The sequence below is a fragment of the Heteronotia binoei genome, chromosome 4, assembly GCF_032191835.1.
Source record: "Heteronotia binoei isolate CCM8104 ecotype False Entrance Well chromosome 4, APGP_CSIRO_Hbin_v1, whole genome shotgun sequence".
Classification (NCBI taxonomy): domain Eukaryota; kingdom Metazoa; phylum Chordata; class Lepidosauria; order Squamata; family Gekkonidae; genus Heteronotia; species Heteronotia binoei.
The window spans coordinates 125,175,129-125,192,121 of NC_083226.1; the positions used below are offsets into that span (position 1 = coordinate 125,175,129).

The following is a 16,993-nucleotide window of genomic DNA, read 5'->3' on the forward strand; positions in this document are numbered from 1 at the left end:
GGTTTTACTATAAGCAATGAAAATGGTCAGCAGGGCATATTGTGCTATCACCCATTTTCCCATTTCATTTTAAAGCCAGAGTATAAAGCAGAAGCTGGAGTGCTGGATGAATGGTCATAAAAGGCTAGATTATCCCCCCTCTTCCCTTTCACAATGTTTAAGCTAAGTTTCCCCATATAACACAGAGGGCAGAATGTGATAGAAATTATGTCAGTTGTAGAAAAACTTGCAATTGCCTGAACTTTGTAGGTAGCTTCTGTTCACCTCCATTTAGAGATTACATAGAAGAGAAAAAGAAGAGATTGGATTTATACCTTGCCATTCACTCAGAGTCTCAGAGCTCAGGTTTACAATCTCCTTTCCCTTCCTCTCCCCACAATACGTGGGACTGTGAGGTAGGTGGGACTGAGAAAGCTCTTTCAAGGACTGTGACTGGCTCAAGGTCACTCAGAAGGTGCATGTGGAGAAGTGGGGAATCAAACCCAGTTCTCTCACATTAGAGTCCGTGCGCTTAACCACCACACCAAACTGGCTAACTGTATTCCACATGGTATTATCTGTGGTAACATCCATGTGTCATGTGCTGTATAAAACACTGCTAGAGAGACAGTGTGGTCCCGGTATTCTTGAACATCTGAATTATGTACTGTCTCATAGAAATTGGTAGAGTTGTGCTTATTAGGACTTTTCTTAAACTAGGCCCTTCACCTCAGAGATATGATGGAATGGAATGAGCCATCCAAAATGTCCAGGAAACCACTTGTGTTGTGTATGTGTATAGAAACCTAGAAAAATAACTATAATCTATAGTTGTCTTAGAGAGAAAACGATAGCATTCTATATAGTAAACTATAGTCCTCTTAGAGGGTCACTGGCATGTAGTGATTAACAGCTGTGGGCTGTAATCTGGAGAACTGGGTTTGATTCCCTGCTCTTCTGCATGAATCTGGGGGATCTTGAGCCAGTCAAGGTTCTCTCAGCCTCACCTACCTCACAAGTGCCTGTTGTGAGGAAAGGAGAGGAGATTGTAAGCCGTTTTGAGACCTCTTAGGATAGAGAAAAGCAGGGTAACTCTCCTCCTGTATTTTACACCAGTAGAAATAGTTGATTAAAGATTATCTGTTTTGCATCTCTCATTTTCCGGGACTGACCCACCAACTGTATACCCACTTGAAAAGGCAGAGGGGAATCAGGTCACCTGTTCTTATGAATATTAAAGCTAAAATTATATTCATTCCTGAAGGAACATGCATTTTAATGTTATGTAGCATTAAAAGTTTTTCTAGGGGTTAACATGCTGAGCACTTTTCTCATAGTGTTGTCCCTGATTAACCCACTGAATACATCAAACTATTCCAAACTGCTTCTGTTCAAAAGAGAACAGTAATTGAGTTTGGCAAATGATGAATCTGGCAGAAGAGGTCAGAAAGCTCAGGGTCCTTTTCTTGCCCGGCCAATTCAGGGCCCAATTCACTCAGAGCTGGGTTGCATGCAGAAGAGACAATGTGTTGCTTCTGACGCGATGGTGTAACTAATGTGGTGAGTTGGCACAGGAGACTTCGGGCAGCCACGGAGTCTGTGTGAATAGGGGTCAGACCAGTGAGCCTCGAAAGGGTACGACGAACCCTATCGGAAGGAAGGAGACAGTTGTTTTATGGAACCAGGCGCCCTTCTTGTGGTGCGTGGGCGCGCGCGCGTTACTCTTGTCTATTCTCAAACTTCTGCATGCCGCTTGTTTCTCCGGCATCCGCGTACCGGTTTCCGATGCAGTTTGGAGAATAAGTGAAGTCACTCCGCGCTCACAGATTATGCCAGTCTGTGGAGTTGTGTTGCAGACCGAGGCTCGGAAGACAGAGTCCCAGAAAGGCTCAAAAGAGATGGAGGGGAAGGGGCCGCGATACAAAATGGTAATAAAAATAATCATCCCTCCCCAAAGCCCCGCCCGCTCGCGTCCTCTGACCTCTCGGTCGAGGCGTGGGCTGGGGAGAAGATGTTTCCAAACTGAGCCGAAAGTTGGGCTGGCCCCTGACAGCGTGGAAGGAGCGCGGTCGCCTCGAATGAGGAAGACGCCTGCACTGATGGTGCCATTCTCTCAACCTTCACCTCACCTCTCGCCTTTTTTTTTTCAGTGTTTTCGCTGTCACCCCCGAGAACCTCTATCCGTTAACTCCCTTAAGCCAAGTGCTGCTGCCAGCGGAGCCCATCCGAACCCACCTCTACATTCCTGCAGAGATGCGCTACCTAATCGGTAGCAAAGACAAGCCAGGGGGCTGAGGCATAAGAAGATACCTCCTTTCCCGAGCAGTTTAACAGTGGGTCTGCTCCTCTCCCCGCTGAACCTGTCCCCACCATCCATACAAGCTACCGGTGCCTTTTGCGAGTGTTGCCGCTGGAGGACACCCCCCCCCCCCCCCTCCCGGGACGCCTTTTCTTTCTTTAACATCCAATTCCAGGATGTTTGAAAAGGTTGCTATGGTAGTTTCTGGCCAAAGAGACTTCACCCCGGTCGCTTCCACCGAAGCAGAGATCTTGCGCGTCCTCCCCCCCCCTCACCTTCTTCCTGGGGGGGGGGGGGGAGGGAACACGAGATACGTATTCTCATCCTAACGCCACAATGGCTCGCTGGCGTAGAATAAAGACTTGTCATTAGGGTTGCTCCGCGGCATATGTCATCCCTCCAATTCCCCTACCTCCCCTCCCCGGTAAAAAACTAAAATTAGCAAAATGTCAGGCATGGCAAGATTGATTCAGCCAAGATGCAATTATCATTTAAAAAGTGCTTGATTGAGGTGCCTGATGTTGGGTGATTTATTCTGCATACCATATACATAATTAAAGTAGGGTAGTGGAGTAATTTATCAATCTCGTTTAGACTACGGAGGGGCAAAGGGAAGAGGAGCGTTGCCGCCGCCTCTCCCTCCTCTGCTGCTCCGAGCTGGGCGCTCTGTTTGTTTTATTAAAACGCTTTCGGGATGTGATCCCGCCCCCTTTTTGCAAGAGTGAAACTGATTATTTCTCCAGCTCGGCAGGAGAGAGTCATTCGTTTGGGATTGTGGGAGAGAGAGAGAGAAAGAGAGAAAAGAAGAGGAGGAGGGAGGACAAGAAGGAAGAGAAGCTTCGCCGGGCGTGGAGTTTTGAATCCTCCTCTCCCTGCCTCTCTTCCCCTCCCTACCTCCGATCCGCGATGTTACAAAGCCTGTGAGCTGCGCTTTTCCCATTCGCCTCCTGTCACTTCCTTCCTGGACGCTTTCAGGACGAGTCCGCTCGTTTACTTTTATTCCGACCAAGCAGCTCAGGCACTTTCGCCTCCTGCAACGCTCTTCCTCACACACTCCAGATAGCTTCTCATTGGATTGATTGTCAAGGTTGTGTGTGTATGCGGTTCAAGGAGACTGCATGTTGAACCAGGTGGTGAACATCTTACAAGGCTGGAAGAAGAACTAAAGGTTTCTCCCCCTCCCCCCCAACCCTCCTCAGTGTGTGTGTGTCTCTCTGGTTCCCAAGAAGGGGAAAATATCGCAAAGAATAGCCTGATCATCCAAACGTTTGCAATGTAAGTACACCTGCAATTAAATCTAGCAGTAAAATTGATCGTCTCTCAGCCTTGTGATGCCTAATGTATCCCATATAGGCATTGCAATGTATTTGACATTTGCAACTTGTATTGGGAATGTGCTTGCCATAGGAGGAGAGCCCTGGCTTTAAAGTAACTTTGCACTTAATGGATAGAGTTAAGTGTTGGAGAATTTCTCTCTCTCCCCCTCCCCTCAGCTGCATGGCTGTTTAAAGTTTCATGGAGTTGGTTCATCTCATTGGTGTGTTTTGATATTGTGAAGTGTGCTCAGGTTTGTTTGTCTTTTAGCGTTTCATGAAATGCTTATGACCTTGGAGCACTTGCCCTGTGAATTATCAAACAGCCCAGTGAAGAAATGAGCTGGCACAACAACCAATGACCTTTTAAACTTCATTCTAGACAGCATGGCAGGGTTATCTTTTTATAAATACTTTGGTTTTAGATACAGCCTTCTCTCTAAGTGTTTGCACCTCTTACTAGGGATATCGTTCCTTATGAGAAGGAGGAATGGTGTATGCCATTGGCAAGCAAATCAAATCAATCTCTTTTTCTTTGGTAGTCATTCCAACTTTGTAGTAAGTTGAGTGAGCTTGATCACTGCCAGGCAGCCTGTCTTATTTTATTGTGCATTAACATTTCACCAGTTGGGTTTGAAAAAGGAAGGGAGATCTATAGTGAATGTTATTTTGTTATGTGCATATAGCATAGTAGTTATCTTTATTCTTCTTTCAAGGATATAGCTCCTCCAATATACTTGGGAGCTCAGTCAAGAATACTTCACAATGCTCCTTTTCTGAAAACAGACTTACATAACAGAACTTTGCCAATGATGCAAGAATTAAAGGTGCAAATCTTATACCATCTGATTGTTAGGTCAGCACAGGTAGGGTTTGAAACTACGTCCTTTACAATTGGATAGTTAACGGTGTGTAATTCATACGTGCTACTGTTTAAGATAATTAGCCAGCAGAAAGGCATTCTGCCAGCATTTCAGTGGTGGTCTATGCATTTCTTGCTGGTGACTATATGTGTTTTAATAATGTATATAAAACAAAACATAAAAGCCATTGACTTAAAATTATATTAGTTCCTTACATATATTTGTAACAGAGGATGTGAAAAGTGTCCAGTTACGTAAGACCAACATGAAGTCTCTTTAATGGTACTTAGCAGGGCATTGTGGTTGCAAAGTATAGATAGTTGTTTGTCGTATAGTAATGTTATACCTCAAAGTGTAGCAACATAATCACTTATGAACCAATACCTCTGCTTTGCAGACTGAGTTAATATTCAGACAGCCTACTTAGCAAAGCTGCTCTCCCCCATTAAGGGACCAAGATGCTTTCATTGTAACATGCATGATTCTTTTATTGGCAGTTGTAGGTGATACAGTGACATCTTTTGAAATACTGGTGTCCTCCCTCCTATACTTTAATGGCCAGTTTATCTATAATACTTACTATTGCTTGAGATTAAATACTGCCACTGGGAGCACCAGAACATACGTTAGTCCATATAACCTTCAGAATTTGGACCTCCTGTCCGTATTCTTCTGGAATATGGAGAACAGATACTTTTGTTCTAATCTATTGTGTATATACTAACTCTCTTCTAAGTTTTGATGTCATTTGCAGTAGAACAATTTGATAATTCAAACCTTGTATGAGTTAGATTTTGCAGATCTGCTTAGATGACAAGTGAAGACTTGTATGAATGAGGGTATGCAAGATAAAGCTCATCAATATAACTTTGGTAGTTTCTAACTAATATAAATAATTTGGGCACCAGTTTATCCTTTCTGATAGCTACATATTGGTGGAATGTTATACCCGTTTACTCAGTTTTCCTCCAAAGTGTTAAAATGAGAAAAGTTATGCATGAGTAGAGATAATGTTCCAAAATATGTACTTGGGTTTGTATTTGAAATGTATTAGCAGATCATATCACTATAAATCTGGGTTGCCCTTTTGGGAATACTTTACATGTGTAATATTGAAAGTGACTGCAAAGATTATTTCTTGGAAAAAAGTTGTAGGCGATGTGATAATAAGAGAAATATACTTCCTTGCTGATAAATTTCTTCTAATGTTGTGAATAGCAGACTTTTTTTTTTGGTAAAATATCCTTTATCAAAGCAGGTGCCTGTCCACAGATTACGTACTTTTGTATTCTGATTTTAAAATTTTAACTAACAAATGTAACACACACAAAATACCAACCAGTTTCCAGCAATTCAACTTTAACATATCCAAACTGCAAACTTGCCTTTGAATTCTAGGTATTTCTTTTTTATGTAGTGGGAAAAAATAAGTAATGCAGGAATCCAAAACACATCTACTTGATAGTAACTTCTTCTGGAATCAGTGGGATTTACTTCCAAACAAAAGTATTTGCCATTGTAGTGTCAAACTTAAATCAATTGCACAAAGTTCATTTGTTTTTAAAATCTGAGAGGGTCATTTCTTTGGATATTTAGCAAAATAGTTGAGAACATTCTTCTTCCTTCCCTTAAAAAAAATAAAATTAGACAAGCCAGCTGCTTAACCATTTTCAGCAATGGTCATGATCCCCTCCCCTAAATATTAGATGCTTGAAATAGTGATCACTTTCAGACCATAACCTGTTGAACCTAGACCAACTTCTGAGTTATATAGTTTAACCACAATCAGAAGAATGTGGATTAGAATGGTCTTAAACTCCCTAATTATTTGTGTGAGGATCATAAAGCTGTGGCTTTAAATGATTAACAGTACAGCTTTGCAGCATTTTCTTCTTTTTAAGTTAAACTTGCATAGTTTTAATTAGCCAACAGAAGTTGAAAGTGAAACATGTAAACGATGTAGATATTCAAATGCTTTTTGTGTAGTTTTTGAAGTATAATTATTGTTTTGCAGTTCCAACCAGATTTAAGTTAATTGTCTGAGAGCTGACAGTCAATATGTTACATGTGGACAGGTGATTAAATCCTAGTGTCTTCAGTCCTGTACCTTAATCTCGACTGTCGCATTGACTGCAGTGCAGTAGAGTTTGGCAGTTCACTGGGATCTGTCATCTTTAGGAAATCAGAGCAGCTTACAGAGACAATTCACAAAACCAACAGTGACAACAAAGTCTTATGTGCCTTACAAAAGGAGGATTAGGCAGTTCAGATGTCAACTTGATTGGACAGAGATAAAAGCTGATTGCTGCTGCCTGGCAAGGCACACTTCATTTTCAATTGGTTATTTGTTACATAAGGGCTACTATTGTTTGATTGCTTAGTCATAGCTAAGTGCAAGTTGAAGGATAGAAACTGTTTTGAAATCACTGGGGGTTTGGGGCCGGGATTATTCAAATATTGCAAATTTAGTAATCTCTAAAGATTTGAAAGTGAGTGTGCAACTATGAGAAAACTTTAAGGCGTTATACATTTGAAGCTGTGTTACTTGCGACTATAGCAAATAGTAACAAACTATTTGTTTTAGCGGGTTTGTGTTACTAATTGAATAACTACTCAAATAGTAACATAAACCCCCCCCCCCCAATAAATCGGATTACTATATGAATAACTATTTATCAGGTTGCTGTTATTCATGTCTATCAGAATTATGCAATTTTCTTTAAAGGATATTAATCTCAGGAAACCTATAATCTTTTCAAGTGGGATATTCAGTTATGGAAAGTTAACCACCTTTTTTTTTGAACTGCAATTGGCATTAAATCTGATTTTACCAGTAAGGGAATGAAAGCAGTCATTGCTTATCATCTGTACAACTGTTTAAAAAGGTTGTCGTGTCCTACGAAGGAGAATTTATAATCTATATTAACAACAAACTTTTACAACCCCAACTGATGCCTCCTAGTGTCTTGCATGGAGTGGCACTAATGAATCAGTTGCAAATATAAACAATTTATTTTCATTACAATACTCATGTGCTTAATTTTCTAGTAATTGTAGGCATCTTTTAGAATCAGAATTTGCAATGCTCATTAAACAATAGTTGATGTCGCCATTTCATAGTGTGGGAAATTTCACACTCTGTTGCATGAATATTGTTTTCCTCCTTCACATTATTTGCCAAACTCAGCCTGATTAAAGTGGAATATTTATATATAACCTGATTTAGGCTGTAATCCTACAAATCTGTTCCCAGGAGTAAGTCCCACAAAATAAAATGGGACTTGCTTCCTGTTTTCCTTTGCTTCCCAGTAGATCTGCTAAGGATTGTCTCTTGGGCTCAGGCTGTAGTCCTAAAAATTAGTACTTGGAAGTTCCATTGAAATCAGTAGGACTTAAACATCTATATCATTGAAGTGCTAGTCTCATTAGAGAGAAGAGGCCCAACGGGGGCCAAAGGCTGTGTTTTTAAGTACCTTTACAAAAGTAAGCTACACTGAAATGACTGGAATAAGTGTAGAAATAACATAGTAAAACTGAGGTGCCAGAGAGTCTTAAATCAAAACAGTCTTAACTAAATTGTGGAGTGGAGTGACTAGGCATTGAAACAAATTTTTGGTAAAGTTAATTTTTTATGTTGAGGCTTATGCAATTTGTAAGAGTGTTCAAAATATCCTGGGCATAGCAAATGTGGCATGGCATGTGGCTGTATTTTAGGACCAAGAAAGGGAAGCATGCCATCTATTAAAAAGCATTATTTTGGAAACTAGATTCATAAGGGGTATGTGTAAGCAGCTAGAGCAGTGATTTCTGGCAATATTGCAGCATATAGATGCTGTCTTCAAATTCTTTATTAGTCATACTTTTCAATGGCATAATGAACCATTGAACAAAAACTTTTTAATATTTGGTATAATCCCATATGGATTACTAAATAAATATGTGATTTTATGAAGTGTATGCTGCGTTTCATAGAAATGTGTTAGGAACAGAGGAACACAGTTATCAAAATTTAGCAACCATATTTTGTCATTATAACAAAATGTTGTGAGAAGAACTCTCATGGGACTCCAGCTGTGGTTTTTTGTGGTTGTGAAAACCTAAACAGGGGCTTATAATATTTCCCACTAGTGTCAGCTTTTGGGAAAACTATAGGGATGTGAACAGCCTCATTATATAATAAAGACATGAAAATATAGCATGTATGAAGACATGGCATGTCATATACAGTCTTAGATTTGGTGTATGACCTAGATGATAAATGTAGATGTTAAGAAATGTAGTCTTCTCATTTTGTTTAGCATTTGCAATGTAAGGATTTAAAAAGCTGATGCAAACTAGTGATTTCCTTGAAATTCATAATATTTTGTAACAATTGTGCTTTACTGTTTTAGAGCAGGTAGTTCTTGCTGATATGAAGTCTGGTTTGGAACAAAAGAGCAGCAAATAGTCTTTAATACTGTGCCATACACTTAGCTTTATACCAAATATTTGTTTGATTTATGTTTGCAAGTGAACAGTTCATTAATTTGCCACTTATTTACATCATTGGGAAGGGGCTGTACCCTTAACAAGCCCTCAATAGCAAGTTAAGTGGTTTTAAAGTAGCCATCTGACAGGTACTTGACAGGAAAGTTTGCTGTACGTTAAATATCTCATTAAAGAGCTATATGATTCTTGGACTGCAATCCTGTTCACAGTTAGATTGCTTAAACTGTAATGATTTCAATAGCTTGATTGGACCAGAGATTGCAAGTGGATTACAGACTTCGTCTTAATTTCTTTTGCCCACTAGAATCTGTAGTAAACATATGAGACCATCTCAGAACTAGAAAGCTGGTAAAGAATCATGTTTGTGTGAACACAAGACCAAGTCTCTATTATCCATCTACTATCAGAGAAGCAATGATACAAATGAACCACTCCAAAGCTATAAGGAATAATAACTGAATATCTGAAGCTTCCTTATACTGTTTAGTTTATTAGATTTATATTCCACCCTTCCCACCGAAGCAGGCTCAGGGTGGTTAACAAGCCAATGGCGATATAAAACATACAACATTATAAAACCATAAAACAGAAAAAGATGCTACGTAGTGATGTTTTGACCCTTGGTCAATCACAGTCAGTATTGTCCACTCAGACTGACAGTGGCTCTCCGAGGTCTCAGGCAGAGAGGTCTCTCACAACACCTACTACCAGATCCTTTAACTGGAGATACTGGGGATGAAGCCTGGAACCTTCTGCATGCCACCATTGGATCATGGCATAATAACAACAATAATAAAAACAGCAGCAGCAGCAACAACAACAATAATAATTCTTACTTTGTATCATTCAAAGCACTTTTTGTACATTGTCTCACTGATCTTACTATAACCTTGTAAGGTAGGCTAGTATTTAATCTCCATATTACAGTCGGGTAATGGGGCTTAGTGGTTTGCGGAAGGCCACTTGGGAATCTCTGGCTGAGACCTGAACAAATGATCTTTTGAATCATAGCCCTTTATCTTACAGTGTAGCTCTAAGAACAATTTCCTGGGAGTAAACCCTGATGAATAGATCTGCGTAAACCTGCTTTGGATTTCTCTCTTAGCGACCATGCTATCCAAGGATTAAGGAAGTTTGGCAGAAAATCTGCTTCCACCTTCCCATCTTGCCTGTCTTCCCAGTAGCTCAGAACATATATTCAGGCATTTCCTAGTAGACTTTCTGTGGAATTCCCAGTGGTTGGTTAAATATGTACATGCTGGAAATATTTAAAAATACATGAGGGAGAGCTCCATCCTTCAGCTAGGAAAGCAAACAAGCAAAATGAGCTGAACATGTTCCCATGAGTTTGATATACATATATTTTTTTCTTGGAATTCCACAGACATGCTTTTCATCAAAGAAGGATGTGAATTTTATTGGGCAGTTAATTAAGCAAGTGTGCCTAGAATTTCTAATAAACTTTCAGGTGGAGAGGAAAGTACTTGCAGCAAAATATACAATATCTTTCCAAATAAGATGACAGCAGCTATGTCATTGAGGCTGAAATAACTGGGCGGGGCTGGAGTTGTGTCAGAAGATGTTGCAGCCTATCACATTGGCTTCTCTCTCATGTTTTTAGGGGTCAGTTCGGCTTCTTCCAATACTACATCTACTCTCTAGCCTTAAAACAAATATTCCATGTTCACCGAAGTAGCCATCAGTTTACTGAATGGGGACATTTTAGCATACCAGGCTAATTGAAACAGGTACCTGCATTCTTGCATATTATTGTCAAGGATTTGATAAGGAAGTAGAAGGCCACAACAAAAGCCATTGTAGGCTTCACTTAGACCACATCACGAGCACCACTGAACCACAGTAAGGAATAAGAAACTAGTGAAAAAGAGTTCAACAGTTCATACCTTGAAGTCGCACGCACTATTGCCCTGATACTCAGTTGACATTCTAAATATCAAATGTCTGATCTCTGCCACTAATGTTGGCAGTTTATATCTACAGCAATGCCAGGAGTATATTTGATAACTGAAGGGCACTACCAAACTCTTGCTCTTGATCCTTAGAATTCAGGATAGTGAGGACATTCAGAAATAATAAATACCCATTTAAAATGAAAGTTTTGGGAAAACCTGGTTATTTACAACAGAACTAGAATATAAGGAGTAAACTACCCATACTTCCAGTGTCCAAGTGCCTAATTTTTGAAAGCAGTTTCTTATGGAGAGAAAAGAACAGAGTGGAGAATCATTGGGGGAGAGAATGCGCTTAACTCTTTCATGCCTTTTGTTTTCTTGCTTCAAATTGCCCTCTCCCAATGCTTCCCCCCCCCCCCACTCTAGATATCTTGGAAGCTAAGCAGAGTCAACCCTGGTTAGTACTTGGATGGGAGACCACCTAGGAAGTCCAGGGTTGCAATGCTGAGGCAGGTAGTTGTAAACGATATGCTTTTGTCTCTTGCCTTGAAAACCCTATGTCAGCTGTGACTTGATGGAACTTTCCACCACCAAGGCTTCTACCCCACCCCCCTATTTCACAAAGGACTGGTGGGAATTCAGTATTTGTATTTGGATAGACGTTGTTGATTCCATCATTTGCAGGCAAAATTATTTTATGTAGTACCTTAAACTGGAGAGATAAATGTAATTCAGGGCACTCCTGTTTTGCAGTTAGTTCTTAAACCCACCAGAATTAATGCCATTTGTAGTATGCAACCATTACCTGGGTTAATCTGCTAAATGAGTGAGGGGGAATCCTTTGTATAAAGGATTATTGTATAATTGCTTAGAAAGGATGACTAGAAATAAATGTGGCAGTTTAGACAATCTTTGAAAACATTGCCTTTTAACAATGGCAATGATGTCGATGGATGTTCTCTTACATTTAATTTTGTGGAAATGTAGACTTTCAGCACCTCAAAAGACAATACAACTGCAGAAAAACGCTACTGAAATTAGTGAATATCAGCATTTTATTGTGGATAGTGTAGTGGGGTACATTGATCCTGCAGAATTAGTGGCAAACAAAGGGTCTGCTGATTTAAACATTCCAAAGAATTGCAAAGAAGTTTCATATAGAGGTTTATCTAAATTGTCACTTAGAACTAGGTTTGGAGTGGTCTGTGCCTTCTTGTGCTTGTTTTGGTGTTCTGAATCCCCAAATACCCTGCACATTTTAGAAGACCAAGATTGTATTATGATTTTATATTCCTAGATCGTATTGCTCTGTTTCTGGTGGTGGATGAGTTTTTAAGTTGAACTGTGAATTTAAGGATGCGGTCCTTATCACAGTTATTAGAAAGTAAGTCCTCCTGATTGCTGTGTAAACATGTTTTAAGTTTGGTCTGCATTTATACTTTGGGTATATTCTAATGACTCTGTACAGCGGGGGCAAGAATTCCAAATTTTCATCTTTATTTTCTTGCTCTCTCTCTCTGTGTTCCTTGGTCTCTTGAGATTCTGTAGGGCACCTTTCAGGGTAAAGGTAAATTTTCTCACCAAAACCTTTTATTTTAAAAGAAGACTTTTGTGCATGGAGGTTTAAAGGAATAGGCATAGACATTTTTTCCCAATTTTTTCCAATTAATGGAGGTTTAAAGGAATAGACATAGACATTTTTTTTACAATACTTGGGGGGGGGAGGGAATTCAGATCCAAGAATCTGTAATTTTCCCATTGTGTTCCTTCCCCCACCCCAAATGTTCCAAAAGTCATGGTTCATCTTTGAAAAAGTATTATCAGCCTGTTAATTTTGTTTTCCCAACAAGCAGGTTTTGCTCGTATCACCCTTGCCTGGGCAGCAAGCAAAAAAAATGACTTGTGTTATGTGAAGAACAGATACATAAATTATACTCAATTATTTTCCTGCCCACAGTGCTAGACACAATGTATAGTAGTTTAATATTCCTCTGCAGTGAATAAAATGCACACTGAAATATAGGCACACTGTTATCCATTGTGTACATCTTACATACAGAACAGAAAATGCATCCTTGACACTGCTTGAGACATGAACTAAGATATATTTATGCAGATATTGAAAATCATGGTAATATGGCCATTAACGTGGTATTGTAACCTGATAGACTCCCCTTAATATCAAAGAAAATGAAGCAGTATTTAATTAAAATACTTAAGAATAAACATTTTGTTTAAAAGGAATTTTGTGGCCTAATGATATCAGATCACGGATACTGTTATTAAAATTAAGAGCATAGCAGTAGCAGCAGTAGAAGATAATTTAATCTTGTACTTTAAAAGAAAGGCATTAATTAGTCAGAAGAAAATCCACATTTTAAAAGGAGAGGGTTAGCACTTCAAGAGAAATACAAGTAGGATATAAGTATTTTAAATATATGAAATTAAATGCAACTAGCCAAGTCTTTGATCGTATTTATACCAACTATTGTAGGGCCAGCCTTTCAGATGGTTTTGTTTTAGTGCAGTGTGGATCTGATAAATAGAAAATAATTGTTTTGTTTTTGAAAACAATTATATTAATAATAATTGGCAATATTATGAGGGATATACTCCATTTTGCATTCCAGTATCATATTTGTGCATGTTGTTGTTGTAATTTTACATGCAATTTTCTTGTAGTTTATGGATTACAGATGCCATGTCATTTGTATGTTCTGGATCCATTCCACACAACCTTGAAGTGGCTTGATAGAAGAAATGGGGTTAATTTTTTAAGATTCTGCTTTAGCACTGAAAATGACAGACTCCTAAGTTTCTGCTTCCAGTGGTAAATTATGTCACAGTGTTGGATAAAACATAGTTCAACAATTATCAGCCCAGGAGTTAATTTCTCAGCACTTCCTCTTTGTTAATATTTTTAAAACTCAAGCAAGAGTATGTGCATGGTATTGACAATGCTACAGGGGGAAAAAAACCCTTAATGAACAGAAAGATATTCTTTGTTAGTCTCTTAAAATGGCAAGATGAGGAGGTGGGGGCATGGATTTGATGGTCACAGGACCCAGTGAAGTAGACTGGACTTGATGTGGATGTGAACATAATATTTCTGGTTGAGGCAAGCTCAGCTGTCACCCTGAAGGTTGACCATCAAGCAGAGTTTGTAAATTTTTAAACTAAATAAATGCAAACTGTGTAGACAATCTGTTTGTAGGATGCAGTTTGTGAAGCATCTGCAGTCAAATTGTCGGGTTGGTGTCCATCCTACCATTAATTGCCAAGATGTGCCACCAAGTACATTTATGTGATACTCTTGAATCAGGTGGCATTGAGGATGGTTCTTCAGATGAAGATATAGTAGTTGCCAGCAGTATTCCCTGTAAGCTCAGTTAGCATGAGCTAGCTCACAGATTTTTAGCATCCAGCTCACACATTTTTGTTTTAGCTCAGGAAGGATGACTAATTTATGCAGTAGCTCACAACTTTCATGTCAGTAGTGCACAAAGTAGAATTTTTGCTCACAAGACTCAGCAGCTTAGAGGGAACATTGGTTGCCAGTGCCTTGCAAGATCAAATCTTTTGGGTTTTGTTTTTATAGATGAAAAAAGTCCCTTTCTCTTTAATTCTGTTCTGACACTGAATTGGATTCATGTTATTTCCACTGATGGAAAGAATTTCCATCAGCAGAGCAGAACTTCCTCCTCCCACTCAGGGCTGGCACCAGTGTTTTTGGCACCCTAGCCCCCCCACCTGTGACGGTAAGAATAAGAATGGTGGTGGTGTGGCACCAAGCACCTCTGAGTGCATCCGCTGTCGCGCCAACGCTGCTCAGCCTTCCCAGGTGAAGCACAGTCCTGGAAAGGCTGAGTGGAACTGGTGAGGTGGTGCATGTGCTCAGAGCCTGGCTCAGAGTGCCTCTGAGCACACCCACCATTGTGCTGCTCCGCTGCCCCCACTGTTCCTTCCCTGCCACTGCTGCCCACCCACCTTCAGGTAGGCAGCAAGGCAGAGGATGGAGGAAAGGTGGGCGTCAAGGTGAGTGCAGCGGGGAAGGGGTACTGGGGGTAGTGGGGCACATGTGGGGAGAGGAGGCACCCACCGGCTGCCCCTGAGACCAGGTAGCACCCTAGGCCTTCTGGGATGTGCCTACCTGGTCTTCTGGGACTTGTCGGCTCTGTTTCTCCTGCAGCCCAGAATGCTCTCTGAGGGACAGAGGACCCAAAGGAACAACAAGAATGAGCAGCCGGAGGTGGAAAGGGGAAATTCACCAATGATTTTAACCCTGTAACTTTACATACATGTGTTTGTCAGTCCCTGCTTCACATAAACTCATGGTGCTCTTACTCATGTTACATTCAAAGCACTGAAACTGATGTAGTTGACTCCTTCCCATCACAAAGATAACTTTGGAAGCCGAACGAATATGAGAGTTTCCAAATTAGCATTCTGTACCCCTGCGGGATTCCAGCACAGCCACAATACTTCCATTACAATCTGTACTAAATATTTAACCATCTTGAGGAGCATGAAGCCCTACTACTGGGCCTATAAAGGCCCTTGTTGTCTTCTGGTTTCTTGCTATTTTAACTCTCTGGCCTATTTACATTTGAAGCCTTTTGATTATGAAAATGGTTGTGAATAAGCTTCCCAATCCCCAGGTCCCAGTGGGGGATCCCCTGGTTTTACAGGCTTCCCCCCTCCCCCAGCCAGCTGGCTGGCGGGGGAAGCCCCACCTCCACAGCCATTATGCACCTCCATGAACGATTCCCATAGGGAATGATGGGGAATTGATCCACGGGTGTCAGGGGCTCGGGGGGGGGCGTTTTTTGAGGTAGAGGCGCCAAATTTTCAGTATAGCATCTAGCGCCTCTCCCCAAAATACCTCCCAAGTTTCAAAAGGATTGGACCAGGGGATCCAATTCTATGAGCCCCAAAAGAAGGTGCCCCTATCCTTCATTATTTTCTATGGAAGGAAGGCATTCTAAAAAGTGTGCTGTCCCTTTAAATGTGATGGCCAGAACTCCCTTGGAGTTCAGTTATGCTTGTCACACCCTTGCTCCTGGCTCTGCCCCAATGTCTCCTGGCTCCACCCCCAAAGTCCCCAGATATTTCTTGAATTGGACTTGGCAACCCTAGTTGTGAAGTGTCATCCAAAGCAGAGTTACACTCTTCTATTGAAGTCCACAGCCTTTGAAAGGTGTAACTCTGCTTAAGATGGCACCATAAGTCTACTGCAGTATTACATACAGTGGTGAATTAATAATGTAATAGGGATGAGTTGTAAGTGACCACTGCCATTGGCTAGGAAGTGGTGGATGTCACTTTTAAAGACCAAGGCACACAACAATTAAGTGCAAGCATTGGTCTGTACTGGCATTCCGGCCATTTCAGCAGCTGTAGATCTGCCTGAGCCTGCTCCCAAGTGACAGTAATTAAATTCCTGGCATTGATGTTTTTAAAAGTATGCATTATGCGAAGTTTCTGCAGTAGATTTTCCTCGCAAGGCACAAAACTGAAGTTTTCTCCTTCTTACCCACATTTTTCAGAACTCACTAAAATTGGGGCTTCTGAAAACACAGGGTAAGAAGGGAAAACTTTGGGTTTGCATCTGGTGAGGAAAAATCTACTGTGGAAAATTTAAAAACAACAATGCAGGGAATTTCACTACTGTGTAAATGGTCTTAAGAGAGTGGGTCATTGCTTACTACTATCCAGCCCCATTGAATAAGCTGCTGCTGATTATGTAGGCTTGCATTAATAGAGATACAGTTACAATATAATTAATCCTTCAGCATTAGCCTACTCACAGCTGCTCTGGAGCAAGGTGCTACATGTGGCTGATAGGTAGTAAAGAGCAGGAAACTGAAAATGCATCTTCATGGCAGGCATCCTTTGCTATGTACTGGATCTCAAAACTTTTCCATGAATACGTAGGTTGCCCATTTTGGAAAAGACCTTGCAGTCAGGCAGTCTTGGCAAATTTCTGATTCAATTACTGTTGTTCTGATTTATATGGCTATGATTCTAAAATACCACTGTAATAATTATGTAAAATTCACTACATATTAATAAGTAATATTAATCTTATAGTAATTTAATGACAAGAAAATGTTGTGACTCATGTTTTTAAAAATCTCA

The 16,993-nt window shown here is 40.3% G+C and overlaps 1 protein-coding gene across 16 annotated transcripts in view; it reads left to right on the top strand.

Annotated features, from left to right (window-relative positions):
• MEF2C (myocyte enhancer factor 2C) overlaps positions 1–16,993 on the top strand; it is a 292,573-nt gene that overhangs the window by 17,335 nt on the left and 258,245 nt on the right. For 3 of the 16 annotated variants that reach the window (XM_060235707.1, XM_060235719.1, XM_060235716.1), the window contains exon 1: positions 2,891–3,553. The exons of 10 other annotated variants lie outside the window; for them this stretch is intronic. The gene's annotated coding sequence lies outside the window, so the exon portion shown is untranslated. Of the gene's footprint in view, positions 1–2,890; positions 3,554–16,993 lie in introns of those variants that run through there. 3 more of the 16 variants (XM_060235709.1, XM_060235720.1, XM_060235718.1) reach the window with 2 other exon arrangements.